Raw genomic sequence first — 22360 nt, forward strand, 5'->3', positions numbered from 1 at the left:
ACTAACGTAATTCAATTTAAAACCACTTCAAATTTAATCTCTGAAACATTAGACACAACTATCAACAATATATCTCTACTAGAAACATCAACAACCAAATTTCTTGGTTTGCATATTAATAATACAATAAATTGGAAAAATCATATCAAAGAAATAACCCTCAAACTTAGCTCAGCATGCTTCGCAATTAGGTCGTTACAACAATTTCTAAACAGCAGTATCTTAAAGACAATATATTTTGCTTATTTTCATTTCATTATGTGCTGCGGAATAATACTTTGGGGAAATTCTGCAGATAGTAAAAATACATTCTTATTACAAAAAAGAACTATGTAAATTATAAAAAAAAAAAAAATTAGAGATTCTAACCTTAACAAATCAGTACATATACTCTATAATAAATTTCCTCTTAAGTAATAAAAAAAATTTTCCAACTAATTCAGCTATACATAGAATAAATACCCGCAGAAAGAATGTCATCAAATTTATCATGCTATAAAAGGGGAGTACGTTACATGGCGATAAAAATGTTCAACAGTCTTCCCGAAGACATTAAGAATCAAAGCCAAAACCCTGCATTATTTAAGGTAAAACTAAAAAATTACTTAATATCTCACACTTTCTATTCTGTAGATGAATTTATTTTATTGAGTTTTTTACGACGCTGTTATTTAGCGTCTGAATAAAATGAAGGTGATAATGCTGGTGAAATGAGTCCGGGGTCCAGCACCGAAAGTTACCCAGCATTTGCTCGTATTGGGTTGTGGGAAAACCCCGGAAAAAACTTAAACCAGGTAACTTGCCCCGACCGGGATTCGAACCCGGGCCATCTGGTTTCGCGGCCAGACGCGCTGACCGTTACTCCACAGGTGTGGACCTGTAGATGAATTCTTGACATTTCACAATACTGTGCAAATATTTTAATACTATTAAATGGTAAACATAATACATTGTATAAAATAATATTGTTATTAAGGTATTAATTCTGTACATATTTCATGTATTGCATTTATATGTTAAACGTAAGAATTGGACATGTTCTTTATTCTATGCTATAAAGCAAATGTAAGAATATTATGGAACGAATAAATCTATCTATCTACAGCAGAGACAGAATACTAACGCGCTTTCTGCTGCACTATCTAATTCAGTAGTGGTATTCATTATGCGGCTCGCGGCTGCATACAGTTCTCAAAGACATTAAATTATTGCGGCTCTTGAACTGATATTATTCCTATTGATTTCTTTTCCTAGGAATTATCTTTTAATTTCTGTAATAAAACTTTGGTTACCTTGTATCATTAGATGTTCAACAACGACACATCTGTTTTCTTAAAAAAAAAAAAAAATAAAAAAAAAATAAATAAAAAAAAATAGTGTCATGTCTCGTGCTTATTATGCCTTGATATAATGGGTTATAAACGTTTTTATCTTAACACACATTACAATAGGGTGCATTTAAATTTTGATAACACGTATCCCAAACATTCTCAATCAAGGATACAGAAACTGAAAATATTAAACATGTCCGTAATATTTGAACAGAAAGTAGTGTATTCCACTGTACGTAATAATGAATTGATCACAAAAACAACGTAGCACATAGCATTTACAGATGCAGAGATTGTTATGAAGTGCTATCTAACTGTATGCGCCACTTCATTTTCTAAATTTCCAAAAATAAACAGATTACAGATGAAATAAAACAACAAATTACCTGCTCGTATTGATATGGTTTTGCAGAGGCCGCTCTTCAACTTCAAAATACCAGTAATGTGTGATAGTTCTGTTAATTTATATTGGGAAAAAAATAAATAATAATAATAATAATAATAATAATAATAATAATAATAATAATAATAACCATGAACAGATATACAATGTAAATACACATTCCCGTGTCCAAAGTTTATTCCACTTTCATTTTCATCCTCCATTCTGTTTTGTCTTCCCAGTCCATTTCTTTTAAACCTTTTACTCTCATCCATCTTCTAATATCATCCATTCAAGAGCACCATTTATCTTTTCAGACCACCAAAGTGCAATTCGCAACGAAACAGACACAATTTTATGTATAATTAATCTTAGGAAACGATTTTTTTTTCTTGATACTAACTTTACGGTCTCATTTTGGACTACCTGTAGCATTATTTATCGTGGACAGCCAAACTTCCTTAAACAGGCACAGGCACAGGCACGATAGGGGAAGTAGGGGGGGGGGTGGAAATAAGTTTGGTAGAAAGAGAGAGAGAAAACTGCTACAAATAGTTGCAATAAACAGTGGTGGACCATCGTACCGCTCATCCTTGTTTTTTTCTTTTTCTCTAAATCACGGTATATTATTGTTTGCATTAAAACTTGTTGGATGCGTAAATAATGGTGTAATTATGACGTGGCATATTAGTAAATATAACAGAATAATCATATGTTTCAATTATTTTCAATTTGAATTTTAATTATACAACATACCTAACACAGAAGAACGTTTAATTAATAAAAATACATTCATGAAGAATATGTTAGACTGACAGAATCTATTTAGGATGTTTTCACTTTTTAAATGTTAATGATCATCGCCCCCACCCCGCGAATGAAGTATTTTCTTTGAAAAGTCTATACTATTTTTATTGCTTAAATAAGACGATTTCCTTCTGTACTCAAATGGAGTCGTCTACTATTTTTAAATAAAATAAAACTTGTATGACTTATATTAATTGGCGCGCTTAGTGCTCTACCAGCTGAGCTAAATAGGACTTACAAAACTGAACAGGGCTAACTGGGCCTTTCGCAGAATAAATTATACAAATGACTAAGTTTTCCCAATTTCGCATGGAAGCCAAATTTTTCGAATTCACGCAGATGGCATAGATGAAGAGCTGAGTCGGCGTTTTGGAACAATCCTTAAAACAATCGGCAGTGGACACAGCATTAATATTGGACAGTTTAAAAAATACTGTTTGGACACAGCAGAATTATACATGTAGAAATATACTGGAAGTGGTATTATATGCCAAAAAGTGTGCACAAAATACTTATCTATGGTGCGCATTTGATACTTCCTGTTGGGATTATGTAAGCCTATGTCCAAGGAAGCTCAAGAAGCCCAGAATAAAGATTACAAGAATTTCAGGGAATATCACGCGCGTAAATTTTGTACAGCCGATGACAGAACGAATCTGATGTAGCCTACACGTTCTTAATTTCCTCTGGCCCGATGGTAAGCAGTCTTCGTATCAAACGCCAAAAGAGAAGAAAAAGTGTATCTTCTGATGTACTGAGACTGTTCCAGAATCACGACAACGATGATGATGATGATGATAATGATAATAATATTTGAAATGAATAGAGGTATATCTCTCTAAATAGCTATAAATATTTCACATGTGGGTTTATTTTACCACAATTAGTGGTTTTGTTAAAACTTTATTAATGTGTTATTTTGTTTAAAAAGACTTTATGTTATTCAAACGCAATCAGAGTTTACACACAAACGCAGAATGCTATTTGTAACTTGTTTACAAAGTTTTATGAAAATTGTTACAAACGAGAAGAGTTATTAATTCTGTCCTGCTAAATATGTATTTGGAATCACTGTGTGCCGTCTAGCGGGCCGACCCTAAATTGTCTGACAAAAATGTTTATTTTGGTCTCCCTTCCATCATTAAATTTAATTTAATGCACGGATATCTGTGATGACACCCATTACATTTCATTAGACTACTATATAAAAACTAAAATAATTGTTTAGAAGGCTAAAACGGTTATTCCATGATCATAAAAGGTTTAAATTTATTTTGTAAAAACTTAAAAACCTGAAACCTAGTAATAACGGAACGGGCCAAAGGGGATGATGATGATGATGATGATGATGATGATGGACTCTCTTTTTCCAAGTAAACGGTAGGTAGTCTCACAGATTTCTTGACTCCAAGATAGTTCAGTAGTGCAGTGGAATCAAGGCAACCACATGTGAGTCATAATCATAAAGTATGAATGACGACTCGTTATAGTATTGCGACTTCCCCGACCAGACTAAATAATGATCGATCGATCTTTCCTAGAAGGAATCGTAAGGCCGGCCACACTATTGGATGAAAGACCCTTCTGACTACGCTCGAGGTGTTAGGAGTTATTGACGTATAAAAGCAATACGCCTATGTTCATGGGTAAGTGGAAATTCCCATCCTTAAATCGAAATATACCAAACAAGTATGATACATTGGAATATTTGAAGTAATTTTCACGAACCCAAGGTGCATCACTACGAGTTACAATGTAGATGCAATGCTGCTTGTCGACAATCCGGTACTATTTGCAAAATCATAAGGTAAAAAAGTAAAGGTAAAGGTATCCACGTAAGATGCCATGAAGGCACCTGGGGGGCATGGAGGTAGAGCCCCATGGTTTCCATGACCTCGGCACTAGAATGAGGTGATGTGGTCGGGACCACGCTCTGACCGCCTTTTACCCCTGGGAAAGACCCGGTACCCAATTTTATAGAAGACTGAGTGAACCTCGGGGCCGTTCTGAAAGGTTGGCAACGAGAAGAAATCCGGACCTTCCAGTCCGTAGCCAGCTGCTCTACCAACTGAGCTACCCGGCCGGCCACATAAAATTAAAATTAAACACAGCCACAATGCAATTTAATGCAACAGAGTTACGATGAAATTTAGAAATTGCCGTAACTATTTTCGTCTTTTTCATTCAAAGATTCAATAATATTGGTTTTTCTTTTAACATACATTTTTCTAATCAGATACATTCTTTTGAGGAAGCTTAACAATTTCTTCTCAAAGGTTTCTTTTGCCTATTCATAAAACTCTGAACTGAGGTTGTCTTCGTAAGAGGATATACGTACACTTCTGGACTAAAAGAGAAGCGAGAAAAATTGTAGAACTTTAAACCACTAATCTCTTTTTTTTTTTTTTTTTTTTTTTTTAAAGATAAACATATTTTGAGGAAGAACAGTAAGAGAATAATAAGCTATAACATATTGTAAATCACAAGCTTACAGGAGAAAAGAAACATTTGAAGGAAGGGTATAATGGGTTAGACTAGACATATTAAACTCAGTTCTCAAAGTGTGAAATAACTAATCTCCTATCCAAGAAGTTGTATTGAGAGTTGAGTTGGAACGACAATCAGACAAAGAACAAATCTACAGTGGCGGCCAGTATGGATTCTAAGAAATATTTTAACAGTAAGTGAGAAGGTAACGTTATTAATATTATTATTGATTTCTCTCTGTGTTAATGGACGAAACAGCGTATTGTTTAATGTGTGTAATGAAAATTGGGTATCGGTATATAAATCACTAGGCCTATAATACTAAACATACTTAATTCTGAGCATGTAGAAGCCCATGAACGAGATAAGTTACCAGGTTCGCTAGCAAAAAAGCCAAGAAGACATTAAATCAAAGTTGAATACACAGAAAACGTCAGTCTTCTTCAAGTGTAAGTTCAACGTAACAACAAATGTATATCATAATTAGAAGAGAACCTAGTAAACTACTTAACGAAACAATATTGCTGGAATGCAAAAAAAAAAAAAAAAAAAAAAAAAAAACAGCAACAAACTTTTGTACGAGTGCATTTTAGTCCTCAAGAATGAAACTTTTATTTGAAATAAAGATATGCTCAAAATTCGATCATGTTAGAAATTAGGAACGAGAACAGAAAATTGTACCTAGTCATAAACAAATTCTAAAGTATAAAACGAAATTAAGATCAAGAGAAGAAGAATGGTCAGGTCAATAGTTCACAAAAAGAAACATCTAAGAATAATGTATTTGAAGGAAATGGATAATTTGAATTAATTCAATTTGTAATACAACTGATTTTATTCCTTTCATGTATTTCAACTAAGTACACTGCGTAACAAATTTTAACTTTTTCTTTGCGCTGGGCATGTGAAACATATTTTCTATATAATTTGAACCTCCTGAATACGAATATGACAATAAAAAGCAGTCGTTGGTTACGGTTTTGAGAAATTTTCAAATTTATATCTATTCAAAATACTGCTTTATATAATGACAATAAGGTTAAATACTCATTGTTCAGAAGATTACAGCTTTCTTTTTCTGCATTTTCTTTTATACTGGGCATCATATACATCACGAGCTAAAGTCCAAAAATAGTCTGCTAACATATTGTTACTCCACTGTCCTTGATATATTTTTTCTATAGTTGAAATTTCTTCATGAAAGCACTCACCACACTCATCACTGACATCACTACACTACAATTTTCGGGGAAAAAGTCAAGACGGGAGTGAAAGAAGTGAATTTTCAGGGACATGTTACAATCCATAGTTTCATACGCCAACAGTAAATTTTGCACTAGTTCTTCATAGTTCTCACTTCTACGGTTACCCAGAAAATTTAATACAACCTCCTTGAATGCAATCGAGGCGGCTCTCTTTTTTCCTTCCAACAAAGATACGAAGTGATTGTCCATTATTTCTCTAATTTGTGATCCATTGAAAAATCCCTCTTTTATTTTTGAGTCACTAATAGCAGGAATTTTTTCCTGAATATGTTTAAATGTTTCAGTTTCTTGATTCATCCCTTAACAAAATTCTTCATTAACTTAATGTGTAAAGGGAGTAAAATTACTTTACTTTGAAGTTCAAAGGGTTGATGTATAATACTATTCTTCCCCGGCTGTCGTGTTGACCCTACTTTTATTTTATAATGCTTATCTCGAGCGCGACTGTCCCATTCGCACAGAAGCAGCAACATTTTGTGTAACCTAATTGCATTCCAATAAGCAATGCTACAACCTTCACATCCGCACATATAAACCATTCGTACTTTGAATATTACCATTAAAGCACACTTTAAAGAAATACATGTCTTACACAGAATACTAATAGAACGGAAATATTCTGATACGCTAAAGCGATTTCATATGGCGAACCTATTTCTCCACCTCCAAATGGAACCGAAAAGGGCAATAAAACAATTTTCGCTTCTGGAAGTGGTTTTCACAGGGTGGTCTATTGAAAAATATAAACTGCAGTAATGTGATTAAAGCTCACAGTGAAAGAAATACATATCTCAAGTAAAATCAGGTAAACTCAAGCGAATTCATAACGCGAACCTGTGTCACCCCCTTCAAATAGACTCGCAAAAGGGCAATAAAATAATTTTTCATGTCTACATGTGCTTCTAACATGGTGGCCTACTTATACTAATATTGCTTTCACATAATGGGTTATCACATTTGTAAAACAACATAGTTAACAATGAAATACGGTAATTAAAAAAATCCATAGAAAATGAATTATATTGTGCATCTCGAAAACCTGAACTGATGGAACATTTTGATTGTTATTTTTGAATTTAGGAGGTTGAAATTAGTTAGAATTTGTTAGTTTTACATCTGGCGCAAAATGACTATTGACCAGTGTTATACGGGGACTAAACTTTTAATTTTTTTTTCACATATTTCCTAAGTATGAAATTTCCTTTGAATTATTGATAAAGTCTGGAAAAACAATGTCATATTACACCCTTACCTATTCAGAAAAAGTGCATAATACAGTGTTTAAATTCTATCTATAATAAATCAACTTCCAAAGAGAGTAAAGAATAAAGATACTGTATAATACCTAATAAATATTAAGGTATATTATAGTTTTTATTTTAATACAAACCGATAGGAGGCTCCAGGCGGCGTTGACGACGACGTTGAACATAGATTGGACAGGGTTTTGAAAAAAAAATAATAAGGAATTTAAAAAATAATTTATAGAAATGGGGAAATATTTTTTTTTTTACATATTATTGTCATTCCGGGACAAATATAACTCGACACAGAACATAACATTAAAATCCAGAACAATCCTGGAAAATCCCGGACATCTGGCAATCCTGGATATCAATAATAATCCATCATAATCAAATTGGCTCGAACGACTGTCCTTGTTAAGAATTCTTTGTTGGGAGGGTGATCTGGATTTCTTGGGGACACCATCCAAAAATCTACAATTCAGCCAGTAAACTTCAGAGGGACAAAATTATTATACAGTAACTGAAAATGAGGGACTGTCCCCGGAAATAGGGGATATCTGATCACTAGGGACCGCATTCCGTCTCAGGGCATATGGAGATGAGGCTAGTTGTTCATAGACTATATCAGCGTGACGTCAAGTTTCGCAGGCGACAGAGGTGGAAACATTTGCGTCTTCTTTGTGTGCAGTTAACATTCTATTCATGTATATTATTTTAATGTACCGAAGTAATATGATATTTCCATGCAGATATTCTGCGTCAGCATACGATGAAAGAGTAATGGAACGGAGAAAAATTCTCTCCGGCGCCGGGATTTGAACCCGGGTTTTCAGCTCTACGTGCTGATGCTTTATCCACTAAGCCACACCGGATACCACCCCGGCGTCGGACAGAATCGTCTCAGATTAAGCTCCAACTCTTGGGTTCCCTCCAGTGGCCGCCCTCTGCACTACGTCATACATGTCTATGAACGTAGGACCGAAGTCCACACATGTGCTGAGGTGCACTCGTTATGAGTGACTAGTTGGCCGGGATCCGACGGAATAAGCGCCGTCTTAAATCACGAAGTGATTTACGCATATCATATATATTATTTTAATGTACCTAGGTACATATGATATTTCCATGCAGATATTCTGCGTCATCATACGATGAAAGAGTAATGGAACGGAGAAAAATTTTCTCCCGGCGCCGTATTCGTATTCTATTCATGATTCAAAACTAGACCCCGCAGACTATTCACAATACATTCTAGTGATAAAGAATGACACTACGATAATCTTTCTTACGATTAAAATTCTTTTTCATCTATTTAATTAATTTATTTTTACTGGTAGAGTTAAGGCCTTAGGTCTTCTCTTCCACTCAGATTATTATAATGCATGATGGGAGGGTTTACAACGTACGTATAAGAATAATTATTTTATTCAGTTGTGTTTCGGCACGGACGCAAAACACGCGTGCACAATAGGTAACTAGATAAAGTTATTACAAGGTTAGAATTCAACCAGTATAAAAAATACATAGCAAATACAGTATGCGCTAAAATATACAGTACTGGAACAATATGTTACTGTTATTTGTTGTTAGTTATCGGGATGATAATGTAAATATTCAAAATGTGCTCCATTGCGCTGTAGACAGTGTTCATAACGATCACGCAGATTTTGAAACATATTCTGGAACATTGGTTGCTGCAGAGTCCTGAAAAACGAGACGATCTTCTGACGTAATGCAGGCACAGTTGTGGGTGGATCACTACAGTTGAAAATTTTCTCCTTTAACATTCCCCACACGTAAGCATCAGGTGGTGTAAGATCGGGGGAATGTTATGGGTAGGAGAACTCAGTCCCACGGGAAATGATTCGTTCTGGAAAGGTTTCTTGCAGCATAGCCAGAGACTGTCGAGCGGTGTGGCAGGTCGCCCCGTCTTGTTGGAACCACTGTCTATTCATCTGAGTGTTCCTGGCACGACAAAACCTTCTTAGATCCTGAATAACTGGCCTGACCACCATGTTCCTATAACGTTCCTAGGTAACAGTTAGAGGTATACCATCATCATCCGCAATGAAATACGGACCTAGCACACAGTTTCCTGACACTGCACACCAAATCGTCACACGCACACTATGTAGGCCTAGCGGTTTCTGAACGATAACGTCTGGCCTCTCGAAACCAAGAAAGCGAGTTGTTTGGCGATTGATAAAACCGTCCAAGTGAATGTGACTTTCGTCGGAGAACCACACGTTGAGCAAGAAATCTGGATCCTCGTACACCATGGCCAAAAATCTTGCACAATATTCAATCCTGACATGCATATCTTGCTCCGTCAATCGTTGTCCAACCTATATTCGGTACGGAAATCCACCTAAGTCTTTAAACAATCGTCGAATTGACGTATTGCTGATGTTTAATTTCAGGGATGTTCGTCGAAGACTTCGCTTTGGTGACTGCAACATCTGATTGAGGACACGTCCATGTTTGTCATTTGTGGACACAGTTACTGGCCTACCAGACCTTCCCTTCCGTTGACACAATACACTACCCGTACGACGAAATTTTGTAACGATAGACAGCATAACTGTGTTGCTTGGTGCCGGCTGATTAAAGTGTTCACGATATTGTTGCGCCACTAACTTTAAACTCGGCCCGCCTTGATAACCATTTCCGTACGAGCGAAAATAATACTCCACTATGAACACTTTTTCCTCCGTCGCGTCGCGAGACCCAGTGTCAATTCCAACCACACAGCACAACGTTCGTTACACAACTAGCAATACATAATGGTGATGCAACAACACGCCGACGCACAGGTATGCGCATGCGGGCTGCGCGAAATCCAGTACTGTATATTTTGGCGCATATCGTATTATAAATAACAGCAATACAGGAAACAATGGAATAATAATGATAATAATAACAAACGCAATAACAGTAACAGCAAAATGTAGATGTGTTTAGATACATTTAAGTCTAAGGGCCGGTATTATAAACGCCGTTTAAACCTTACGTTCAGTTTAAACTGAAGTTTTTCGTTCTGCTTCGTATTATAAACCTTAACTACCAGTTAATCTTGAGTTAACTTGAGTTTAACTTGATCGGCAGTAGTCTGCCGTTTAAACTGATTCGATGCTCAACGGTGCAAGATGGCGGTTCCCGCAATACAATGATATTGCAGATGTTTTCCGAGAACTGATGAGTGACTATATGTAAGTGTTTAATATTACACGGCGGCCAAGAATTTTTCGAAATAGAGTGCACCACTTTAAAATATACATAAATGAACATAAGTTTTAAAACAGATTGAGGATTTCGAAGCAGACAGTCCTAACCTTTAGAATTAGGCTTATTGTCCTAACCTTGTTTTGAAAAATTGAAACTCCGATACAACATGCAACAGAACAACAAGAAAGTGCAAAAATATGTTTTAGGATTAAATTTAAAGATTATTTGAAAAGATAAATGATTTCTTTTTTATTTTTGAAAACATTCTGTTGAATCTCTGCAGCAGTTACTAGTTACGCTGCGCTATTTTTCCTCTGGTAATAGGCATACTGAAAACGATGGAAGATTTCGGAGGTGTCCGTAAATCTATTATAAACCTATTGCGCATTGTACTGTGTGTGGCAGACAGTCTCCTGGTAAAATTCACTAACGAGCCTGATTTATAAACACACTAATAATATTACTTAATTTTGACTGAATTCTGTTTCATAAATATTCTAGACAACACATAAAATACGCACACTAATATTATTACTTCATTACTCAGTTGGTTCTGTATGGAGTTACGCCGCGGATGCCATGCAAGGTTTAGTTTGGTTGCATTGTGTTTTGGAGTATAACGTTAGTAGCCAGCGTTAAGAAACTATTTGAGGTTAAATCTGACAAGCATACAGAAGTACGAGGTATTGATCCTCTTTAGGTTTTTTATGATACTCTCTCTGATATCGAAGAACAAAGATGTTTCTTAATGAAGATTCTCCACGAGCGTCGGCTATTTTAAGTCAATAATATAATTAAACAGTTGCGATCGTCTTCTTTTCTTTCCTAGGAGTAATACCAATCGTATTTTTTATTATTATAGTAGGTTATTTTACGACGCTTTATCGCCATCTTAGGTTATTTAGCGTCTGAATGAAATGAAGGTGATAATGCCGGTGAAATGAGTCCGGGAGCCAGCACCGAAAGTTACCCAGCATTTGATCATATTGGGTTGAGGGAAAACCTCGGAAAAAACCTCAACCAGGTAACTTGCCCCAACCGGGGATCGAACCCGGGCCACCTGGTTTCGCGGCCAGACGCGCTAACCGTTACTCCACAGGTGTGGACCCAATCGTATTCCACTACAGTTTAACTTAACCAACACTCTATAATACGGCACGTTGAGTTAAACTCATGGTTAGGTTTAACCTAGATTTAACATAATCTTTAGATTAACCGTATTTATAAAACCGGGCCTAAAAGGGTCGGTTTCACCAAGCTTCACTAAGGTTTTAATGATTCGTTAATTTATTTACTGGTTCATTAAATCATTTTTATAGCTCACCAAGCATCTTTAGCCTAACGAACCAGTAAAGCTACCATTAAATTTAGTGATAGAAATTTCCGTCTTTAAATTTTTAATAGTTCACTAGCTGCAATACAAAATGGCGAAACGTTTCGACATAGAATTCTTATATCTGGAACTGCTCGAAAATTAAGAATCAGATGGAGATAATGTTAATCATTTAAGAAACGATCATTTTGAAAATTTGAATGACAAAACTTCACGAAAGATTCCGCGGGAATCGAACGCAAGCTCAACTCGGGATCAACAGGCAAACGCGCTACCGCATAAGCTACGCCGGTGGCTGCAATATGTTAATTCTCAAAACTGTCGATATTGGAATTTCGAAAAATCTAATCTGCTTCCTGAGGATCCCCTTCATGGTTAGAGATTGGGAGTGTGGTGTAAGAGAATAATTAGCCCAATAGTGCTGGGTAGTTTCCTAAGCAGAAGCCAGAAATGCGTAGAAAATTGGGAGGCAGGCAGTTCTAGCATCTCCTTACGTGACATAGGTGAGTACATAACTTAATAGAATTATTAGGTACCTAGTCACTCTAACATAACAAGCAATCACTGCACAATGGACTCGTGTATTGTCCGGTCGGTGGGAAGCGATAGCACGGTCGGCACAATCCCTGCCGCGGCTCTGGTCAGACGATAATTGAATGACTCCTCTCCTGTTGCACTTCTTTTAAGTGTAATGACAACGAGAAAATATTCTTATACAGAGAGATCCTTCGAATTTCCGCAGATTACGACCACAGACCACCATAAAATTTGAGTTGCAGAACTTACGCGGGAAAGAACATATATCGAAGATGAATACTGTGAACACCTGGTCCTACTTCAGAAAATATCGATGCAGTGGATAACAATTTGAAGGAGAGATTTTGAAAATTTCCTATGAAGAGGTCTTTCATATTGTGCCTCGTAATTTGGATATAAAATTATCTATTGAATGGATGCTGATCAGAAACGACTCCGAGTGACAATTTCCAAGTCGCTTTGTTTTTGGATCGTATTATACAGTGCCTCAAATTAATGTATACACATTTTGAAACACTATTTCTCAGCAATGAGATGAGAGAGAAATACGATTTTTGCGGTTTTGTATTCCTCAAGCCCGTACATGTTCAAAATGGCCTTCTTCCGCCACAGTACACTCCCAACAACGACGTGTACAACAGCGACATAACAACTGGATTGTTGCTAATGGAATATCATTACAGGCATGTTGAATCTGAACTCTCAGTTCCTCCAGTTTTTGTGGGTTTGTGGCGTACACTGTGAACTTTAGAGCTCCCCATAGGTAGAAGTCTGAAGGAGTTAAATCCGGAGATCGAGGCGGGAACTCCGCAGCACTTCCTCTTCGTCCTACCTATCTCTGATTGAGTGTGCGATCGAGAAAATTCCGCACATTGACATGAAAGTGAGCTGGAGCCCCGTCTTGTTGAAAGTAAAACCCATTTTCATTCTCAAAGAGATCATAATCGTGATTTCCAACATTTGCAGGTATTTCTCACCCGTGACAACCCCTTCGAAGTACGGCACAATTATTCCTCTGGAAGACAGATCACTCCCTACTGTTACTCCTGGAAGATTGACGGCCTTTTCTTAAGAGATGTGTGGGTTTTCGTTAGCCCAATAAACACAATTGTGCCAGTTAATAGTGCCCTCAAGTTTAAATGTGGCTTCATCTGACCAAACAATTAAGTCTGGAAAATCTTCCCTTTCATCACACATGTTCACGAACAACTCACAAAACTCCAGTCGCCTATCTGGATCGTCCTAATTTAGTGCGTGGACAAGTCTCGGAATGTAAGGTTCTATTTTTGAGCTCGCAAAATTCGATGAACACTGGATTTGCTGATACCAGTCTCACGAGAACATTGCCTCATTGACTTCTTTGGGAATTGTGCAAAAGCTTGCATGACTGCATTAACACTCTCGTTATCGGTGGAACTTCTCTTTCTTCCGCACCGCCCTTTCAACATAACTTGCATCGTTCCGTCAACTTCAAACTTATCTCGGATTCTTGTGAAAGTTAACCTTGTTGGTGGTTGTGTTCCAAATTCAACCCTCCAACGTCGTTGAACCTCAAAAACATTCTCCACTATCAAATAACATTTCAGTATCACTTACGTTCATCGAACGATAATTGCACCGTCATGTTTGTTTATAAACAGATGAACATGTTACCATGCTTTCCACTGCCTTCTGAAACATAAATCGAAAAAATCATATTTCTATCTCATTTCTTTGCTGTGAAATGTTATTTCAAAGAGTGTATACATCAATTTGGGACACTCCGTATAGTGTGACAACATATAACACATAGTGCTTACGTTCTTGAGTAGTACATACTGTCATTCTTCCACACTCACTAACTGACAAGGGCTGTGAGAAGGAGGTAAGCCATTTTACACTTTAAGATTGACCTGAAATATGCTGTGTCGCCCTGAGTGGCGAAGTTGGTATAGCGCTGGTCTTCTGTGCCCGAGGTTGCGGGTTCGATCCCGGCTCAGGTTGATGGCATTTAAGTGTGATTAAATGCGACAGGATCATGTCACTAGATTTAGTGGCAGGTAAAAGAACACCTGCGGGACAAAATTCCGGCACACCGGCGACGCTGATATAACCTCGGTAGTTGCGAGCGTCGTTAAATAAACCATAATTTTTTTAATTTTTAATGGTAACGTAGTAGGAATAAAACAATGCTAAATTATACTATCTAGAGCAGGTATGTAAAGGACACGGGCAAGATTACGAGCTCCTGTATATGAGATAGGACTTTGCGAGCGCTGTGGTGTGGGTGAACGTCGCGCTGTGTAAGAGAAACCCTCAGTCGGGAGTGCATGTTGTACAGGGAGAAATTATTGCAGTAATGTATATTTACTACAAGTTAATACAAGGCTATATGAGCCCTACTATGATAATTTGTTTTGGAAATTTATGTTTCGACAATCATGTTAAATAATATTTATTTGTAGGTATACTAGACAATAATTGTTAATGAAAATTATTTCACATTATAATATAAACAAACAATTTTAAATATTAAATACATTTTATATTGTGGATGACATTACCCATTCATAAATAAATGCACATTCTAACCTGACACCTTACTAAAATTGTTATATACCGACTATTTTTTCCAAAATGAAACTAGTAGTTCAAATCTCTTTTCTTTTTCACGCATAAACAAATATTCGGATTTGTCCTTATTTGTGAAAGTTTGTCTTCTAAATTTGTTAATGTTTTCTAGAAATAATTCTTGCAATGTCAATCATGCTGGGAACTATTCTCATAATGGATTCCATGTGAGAATCTATCAAACGTGATCTTCGAATAGTTTCGTTGAGATTCATTTGTGAATGAAGTAAATCCCAAATATAGACATTACTTCTACTGCACACTTATGAATGTTCGAGATGGAATTTAAACAAATAAACAATAACCAACTTCCTAGATCTAGTCATAACTTCTAAATAAATTTTCAATATGTCAGTAAACTTACACTTCAAAATGTTTATGATAATCATCAATCATTTTCATCCTTCCATCTTCTGCGACGTTCTTGTATTCACGGGAATTACAACCTATACGTCGTAACGCTGCTGTACATTAAATTTCTTACAGATAACATTTTCTACACATTAGACACTGTGCTCATCCATCGTGATTGCGGCTTAAAAACATGAACTAATCTTTATGCTAATAATGAATAGTAGGTACTATTGATTCTAGAACTAGTAGTGCTATTTGAGTACTAATTGATAGTCTTATTAGTCGTCCACAAGGATTTATGGTTGCCAAGGTCACTCACTTTTCCCTCTTTTCACTGCTATCTTACTCACCCTCCTGCCACCGCGAGGGGTTGGGGACCGGTTCTACTGTAAAATTCTGAGATTCCTACACTGTAAAGAAAAAGCCAAAATTCAGTGTCTTGTCTAACCTTGTGCAGTGCTCTTCCTTGTTAGATACGTAAATAGTTAAGTGCCTATCTAAACTTACATTGTGCTCGTCTGTGTTTTATGTACGTATATACGTACACAGTTAAGTGTCTTGTCTAAACTTATATTGTCTTATTCTGTGTTTTATGTGTACATACTTCAAGTATGCCTCACAGTCGAAATATACGCAGCCAGACAAAAGAGATTATTTTTAACGTTTACAAATACTTCAAACATCTTTCTACCAGTGAGTCGCCTGCTATTTCTTCAATTTTTAGTAAAACACAAGAAGTTACGGCGAAAGCTTGTGGTGTGAGTTTAAACACCGTAAGAAATATCTGCATTGAAGCGAATGAATCGGCCTCCCTAGAAGAAGATGAACCACGCCCATATTTTCGTTCTCCCCAGAAGAAGAAAACTTCCAGTAAAAAGCCAGTGACTGGTATGAATGATTTTAATAAGGACATTTTACGTCGAACAGTGCACGAATTTTACGATGCTGGACAGTTCCCGACGTGTGCTAAGATTTCAGAGGCATTAAGAGACAAAATTGGTTACAGTGGTTCGGGAGAGTCTACTCGAAGATTGTTAAGATCTCTTGGTTTCTCATTCAAGAAATGTAACGACGGTCGTAAATTCTTGATGGAGAGATCAGACATTGTTGCGGCTAGGATTGCATTTTTAAGAAAGATGCACTCTTTAAGAATGAATAAAGACACAAGACCTATCGTTTATCTAGATGAAACGTGGGTTAATCAGAACCACACAAAATCGTTCATTTGGCAAGATAAAAATCGTAGTGGTGGTTTAAAAGTTCCTCTGGGTAAAGGAGGTCGTCTTATTGTTTGCCATGCGGGATCTGCTAAGTTCGGTTTCATTTCTGGCGCCAAACTGGTATTTAGATCCGGATCAAGCAATAACGACTACCACAGTGAAATGACGTACGATGTTTTCAAACAGTGGTATGTTAACATGTTGCACAGTTTGGAGGAAGGATGCGTAATAGTGATGGATAACGCAAGCTACCATTCTGTGCTTACAGAAAAGCCCCCTTCCTCAAACACTAGGAAAGCTGAAATAGAAAAGTGGCTCGAGGAGAAGTCCATTCCTCATGACAATTCTAAAACCAGGAACGAATTATTGGCTCTTTTACGACTTCATAAGCAGAAGTACAGAACATACGAATTGGATAAAATATCTGCAGAGCTGGGCCATGAAGTAATTCGACTTCCACCCTACCATTGCCAATATAATCCGGCAGAGTTAATATGGGCGCAAGTGAAAAAAGAAGTAGCTACTGAAAATAGTTCTTTCCGGTTATCAAACGTTGAACAATTACTTCACGAAGCACTGGACAAAGTAAGTGTTGACAACTGGAGAAAATGCGTGCAACATGCTGAACGTTTGCAAGAAGAGGATTTCTTGAAAGAAGGCTTACGAGACAATGTTCTCGAGAGCATTATAGTAACACTTACAGACAGCAGTGAATCAGATGGCAGTGCGGATACCGACGAGGAAGAAGAAGCAGAACGCGAAGATGGAATAGAAGCAATGGTCTAGGACGAGATCGTAAGTCATTTTCTGTCATACTACTAATATAAATTCAAAGTAATAGGCCTACATGTTTTTTTTTGTTTTTAAAAAGACGCAATTAGCCTATTTATCTACTAAATTTAAATTCAATCTCACTCATGTTCACAATCGTTGTTTAAATATTATAACGTATTTAACAAAAGCATAAGAAATTTACAATTTAAATTATAAGAAATAAAAATAAAAACAAAAGAATAATATCCAAAAACTATTAAATACATTAAACATATTATATTACACATTAAAACAAAATATTAACTATTAAAACTATTTTTTTTTCCGCTGTTACGCGTATTCGCTTTAACATCTCTGATCATATCGCGAGTTAATCTTTTGGGTGAAATCCAACTATTGTTGAGACTGGTTCTATTGTTGTGAACTACATGGCGTCTGTAGATATATTACTGATTTGTTACGAATATGATTTTTGGTGTGAATGAGGCCGGTGATATTCAGGGATGTTTTGGCCCGAATTTCCTTGTATTTTCCTTACGATTGAAGGAAAACCCTAAAGAACCTCAACCAGGAAATTCAACCCGACCGGGAATCGAACCAGGGCCCTGTGCGTAAGAGACGAGCATGCTGACCCCTCCACCACAGAGGTGGTCAAAAACAAAATTATGTTAAATGAATTCACCTGCCTATGAGCAACACTTGTGGTAAAATATTTTTTGCAGCGTAACTTCTAAAGGGAACAGTACATGAGGAGGGTGGGTAAGAGAGCGAAACTACGTGTACGACCTTGAACACTTCAGAACTCTGTGTTCCACTATAATAATTAGGCTGTTATTCCCAAGGTAATTTAATCTTAGACCCTGTAATCAATAAAAATTGATTAGCTTCCCATAAGTAAATGTATAAATATATAAAAATAAGAATTAATTCTTCCCATCACTCCAACATAATAAATTATAATATTAATATAAAATAAATAAACGTAATACATAAATACACAGTGGCTACAAATTATTGGATGATTGCAGAAGGCTATATCTTCACATACATTGAACATAAATACATGATCTTACCACCATTTGAAAGAGGGAAGTTTGAAGTTTTATACTGACCTTAGATGCACTCGATTTGAGTCCCACGCGTAATACGGCAGACGTCCAGGTGATGATCCCATTCTTGCCAAACCCTCTCAAACATGTCTTGTGTGACGTTTTTGATTGCTGTGTTAATGCGCCTTCTCAATTCGACCAACATTGCTGGAAGTAGAGGTATGTAAACATTGTCCTTGACGACCCCACAGAAATCCGGTGAACGGGGTGGCCATGTACAGAAGTTGCTGTCTGCTTTGTCGCACGACCAATCCATCGACTTGGTGGGTGTTGATTTAGGTACCTCCGGACCTTCGTATCCCAATGTGGAGGGGCTCCGTCTTGTAAAATGAACCCCTGTTCCTCTTCGTCCGTGAGTTGTGGCATTAACCAATTTTCCTAAATTAACGCCTACCAGATCGAAGGATTGGTCGTGCAGCGGATGCAGACAACACTTTCTGCACATGGCCATCCCATTCACTGTATTTCACAGTGTGATTTCTTTCTGTGGGATTTCGTCAAGGACAATGTTTACATATCTTCACTTCCAGCAACGTTGGCCGAATTGAGAAGGCGCATTAACACAGCACTCAGGAACGTCACACAAGACATGCTTAAAAGAGTTTGACAAGAATGGGATCACTGTCTGGGCGTCTGCCGTATTACACGTGGGGCTCACATCGAGTGCATCTAAGGCCAATATAAAACTTCAAACTTCCCTCTTTCAAATGGTGGTTCAATATTGGTGAAACTATAGTCTTCTGAAATCCTCCAATAATCTGTAACCACGGCGTTTATAAAACTCGATAGGGTCTCACTACCACTTGCCGATGGGTTCTTTCCACTAGGTACTGTAAAACAAGGAATTTTATGATTCGTACGAACAGTGTACTTCTCTCTTGTGGCGTAAGAGGGGAAGAGTATCGGTGCACGCAAGCTCGATTGTTTGTACGACGGGCGACTCACTGCGAGCTCATACTGACATGACTGATCTAGAGCAAACCGTACTTCACAGAACAGATCCATAGACTCAAGCCAAATGGCTTAACCCTCACTCCAGTCCAACTGCGCACTTTGAAATATATGGTGCCTGGCTATAACTACAGACTAAACACGGATCCATCATTACGATGTAGAAACAAAAGAGAACAATCCAAAGAATGGAAACCACTATGATTCTCCGCGTCCAAAGAAATTTCGCGTTCATAAATATGCAGGAAAAATCCTCGCATCAAATTTTTGAGACAAAGACAGAATAATTATGATAGACTACTTTGAATAATTAAGCATACAGAAAAATAATTTATTACAGTTGTACGAACACTTTTGATAATTAAATTAAAATTAACATAATCAGTTAAAAACCAGACATGTTTCGGAGGAATGCTCCTTCATCTTCAGTGGCAATACCACGACGCTGGTTCAGGTGTTCGACCGCGTTCGTGGCTTAAAGGAGACTCCAGCGTCGTGGTATTGCCACTGAAGATGGAGGAGCATTCCTCCGAAACATGTCTGGTTTTTAACTGATTATATTAATTTTAATTTAATTATCAAAAAGTGTTCATACAACTGTAATAAATTATTTTTCTGTATGCTTAATATTTCATTTATGAACACTGTTGAATTTGACCTTATTTGTGTAAATTCAATTACTTTGAATAAGATAAAACGTATTATTCTTCATTATTAATAGATACGAGAATCCAGGCAAATGCATGTTTTTATAGGAATATAGGACATACCTCAAACTTGATACTTATCCATTTCATTACTTTTCGGTTCCAAATATGTGTACTTTTTCCGTGCATATTTGCATGTTTTGACATTTTTGGGGATAAAACATGCATAATGAATATTTAAGCAATTTTTAGCTTAATCATGCATACAATATACACTATGATTAGTTTAAATGCATGTTTTAATGGTTTTGAGTGGACATCTCAGTTTCTCGATTTCTATGTTCCTTATTTTAGATTCAGGAATCAGGACTGGAAAAAAAAAAAAAAAAAAAACTAACAGATAAAGGTTCATTCAAGTTTGCAGCCATAACTTCTTGCAATGTAGGGGAGGTCATTCCCTGCCTACAAAAACATACTGACTGACAAGCGTAGGAACTTCACAGAAACAAATTTAGAAATGTTGTTAGTTGTTAACTGTAAAAAACGTGAAGTGAAATGAAATAAGAAGTTTGGAACACAAATTAAAGTGCATATTTTAATGTACTTTTCGCTTGATCGTGCATGTTACATAGTTTGATAGTGCATGAATTCATTTGGGATTTTATGTGTATGAAATTCTCGTCTCTAATTATTAACTAACCTTCAAGAAAAAATTGTGGAGAAATGTGTTAAAATTTCCACGATATGCGTTTTTTATAGGACAATACAACTGCTCACAAGTCCCTAATTGCATTGCAGAAAATTTAACTGAACTGACAACATCCTTCATATTCTCCAGATTTAGCCCCCTTAGACTGGTACCAATTTCCGAAAAAAAAAAAAAAAAAATGGAAAGGAAAGAAGTTTTCATTGGTAGACCCACTATATTGAATAAAAAAATGTTTTGAGATACAGTAACTTTTTTCACATTAGACTAAGAAAGCCGTGGCGAAAATGTGACTCGCGAGCACGTTGTGGCTCACAGTGATAGCCATGCTTTTCTCTTACTTCCTACCTCCTCCAACCCTCACTCTCTCACTCACTGGAGTCAAACTCTGTTCCATTTGTATTTGTCTCTGACCTGCGAGTAGCGTATCATCGCAATGTCTCTCTCGAAACCATGTACCTCTATAAAAACCAAAGTTTCTAGTAGATGGGAGGACGTATATTTTTGCTGCCAATATGATGAGAATATTAAATGTATGATTTGTTCACAAGTATTACAAGGAAAACGGTTGTGTAACATAAAACGGCATTATAGATGTGACTCATGAAACATTAAAAGGTTAAGTGTTGTTGTTGTTGTTGTTGTTGTTATTGTTATTATTATTATTATTATTATTATTATTATTATTATTATTATTATTATCTCTGTACGTCGATCCTTTTTCACCAGGACTACGAATAATGCGGTTAGATCTTCAATTTAAACTCACAGATTTACAATGTAACGTTACAATGAAAGCTAGATGTCAGGACTTGACAAATGTTGAACTTTTCAAATCTTTGCCAAAAAATAAATATCCAAGGCTTCGTTCTTTCGCGTGCCCTGTTCAAGCCATGTTCACTACAACTTACGTTTGTGAAAAATTATTTTCAACAATGAAAATAGTAAAAACCAAATTTAGATCACGACTGACAGACAAATACCTTCATGATCAACTACGACTGGCAGTAAGTGACATAATTCCTGATTTTGAAACTCTGTCGCAGACATATTCTGAAGACAGTTAATTTTAGGTTGTCACAATGTGTCCTATGTTTTCTTATTCATTTCTTTCTTCGTTACACGTACTAAACATTAGTTTGTAACCTTATACTGTATAAGTGCTTGACGTAAGGAAAATGAAAATCCGTTAATAAGTCAGAGAGTTGCTTCACTTCCCCTTGATTTTTTAGATAACAACCCTGTACTATGATAATAGGGGAAAATAAATATATTGTAAAGTTCACAGGGCTAACGGCTTCGAAGCTGGGTACCTGGTTCTAATGAAGTGCACTGGTAGCAATTTAAAACATGGGGGCATGAGATAGTTACTCTG

General features: G+C 36.6%; 1 protein-coding gene across 1 annotated transcript in view; it reads right to left on the reverse strand.

The window, feature by feature from the left end:
• bif (bifocal) overlaps positions 1-22360 on the reverse strand; it is a 409555-nt gene that overhangs the window by 33143 nt on the left and 354052 nt on the right. The gene's annotated exons all lie outside the window — the stretch shown is intronic.

Source organism: Periplaneta americana, chromosome 8 (assembly GCF_040183065.1).
Source record: "Periplaneta americana isolate PAMFEO1 chromosome 8, P.americana_PAMFEO1_priV1, whole genome shotgun sequence".
Classification (NCBI taxonomy): Eukaryota; Metazoa; Arthropoda; class Insecta; order Blattodea; family Blattidae; genus Periplaneta; species Periplaneta americana.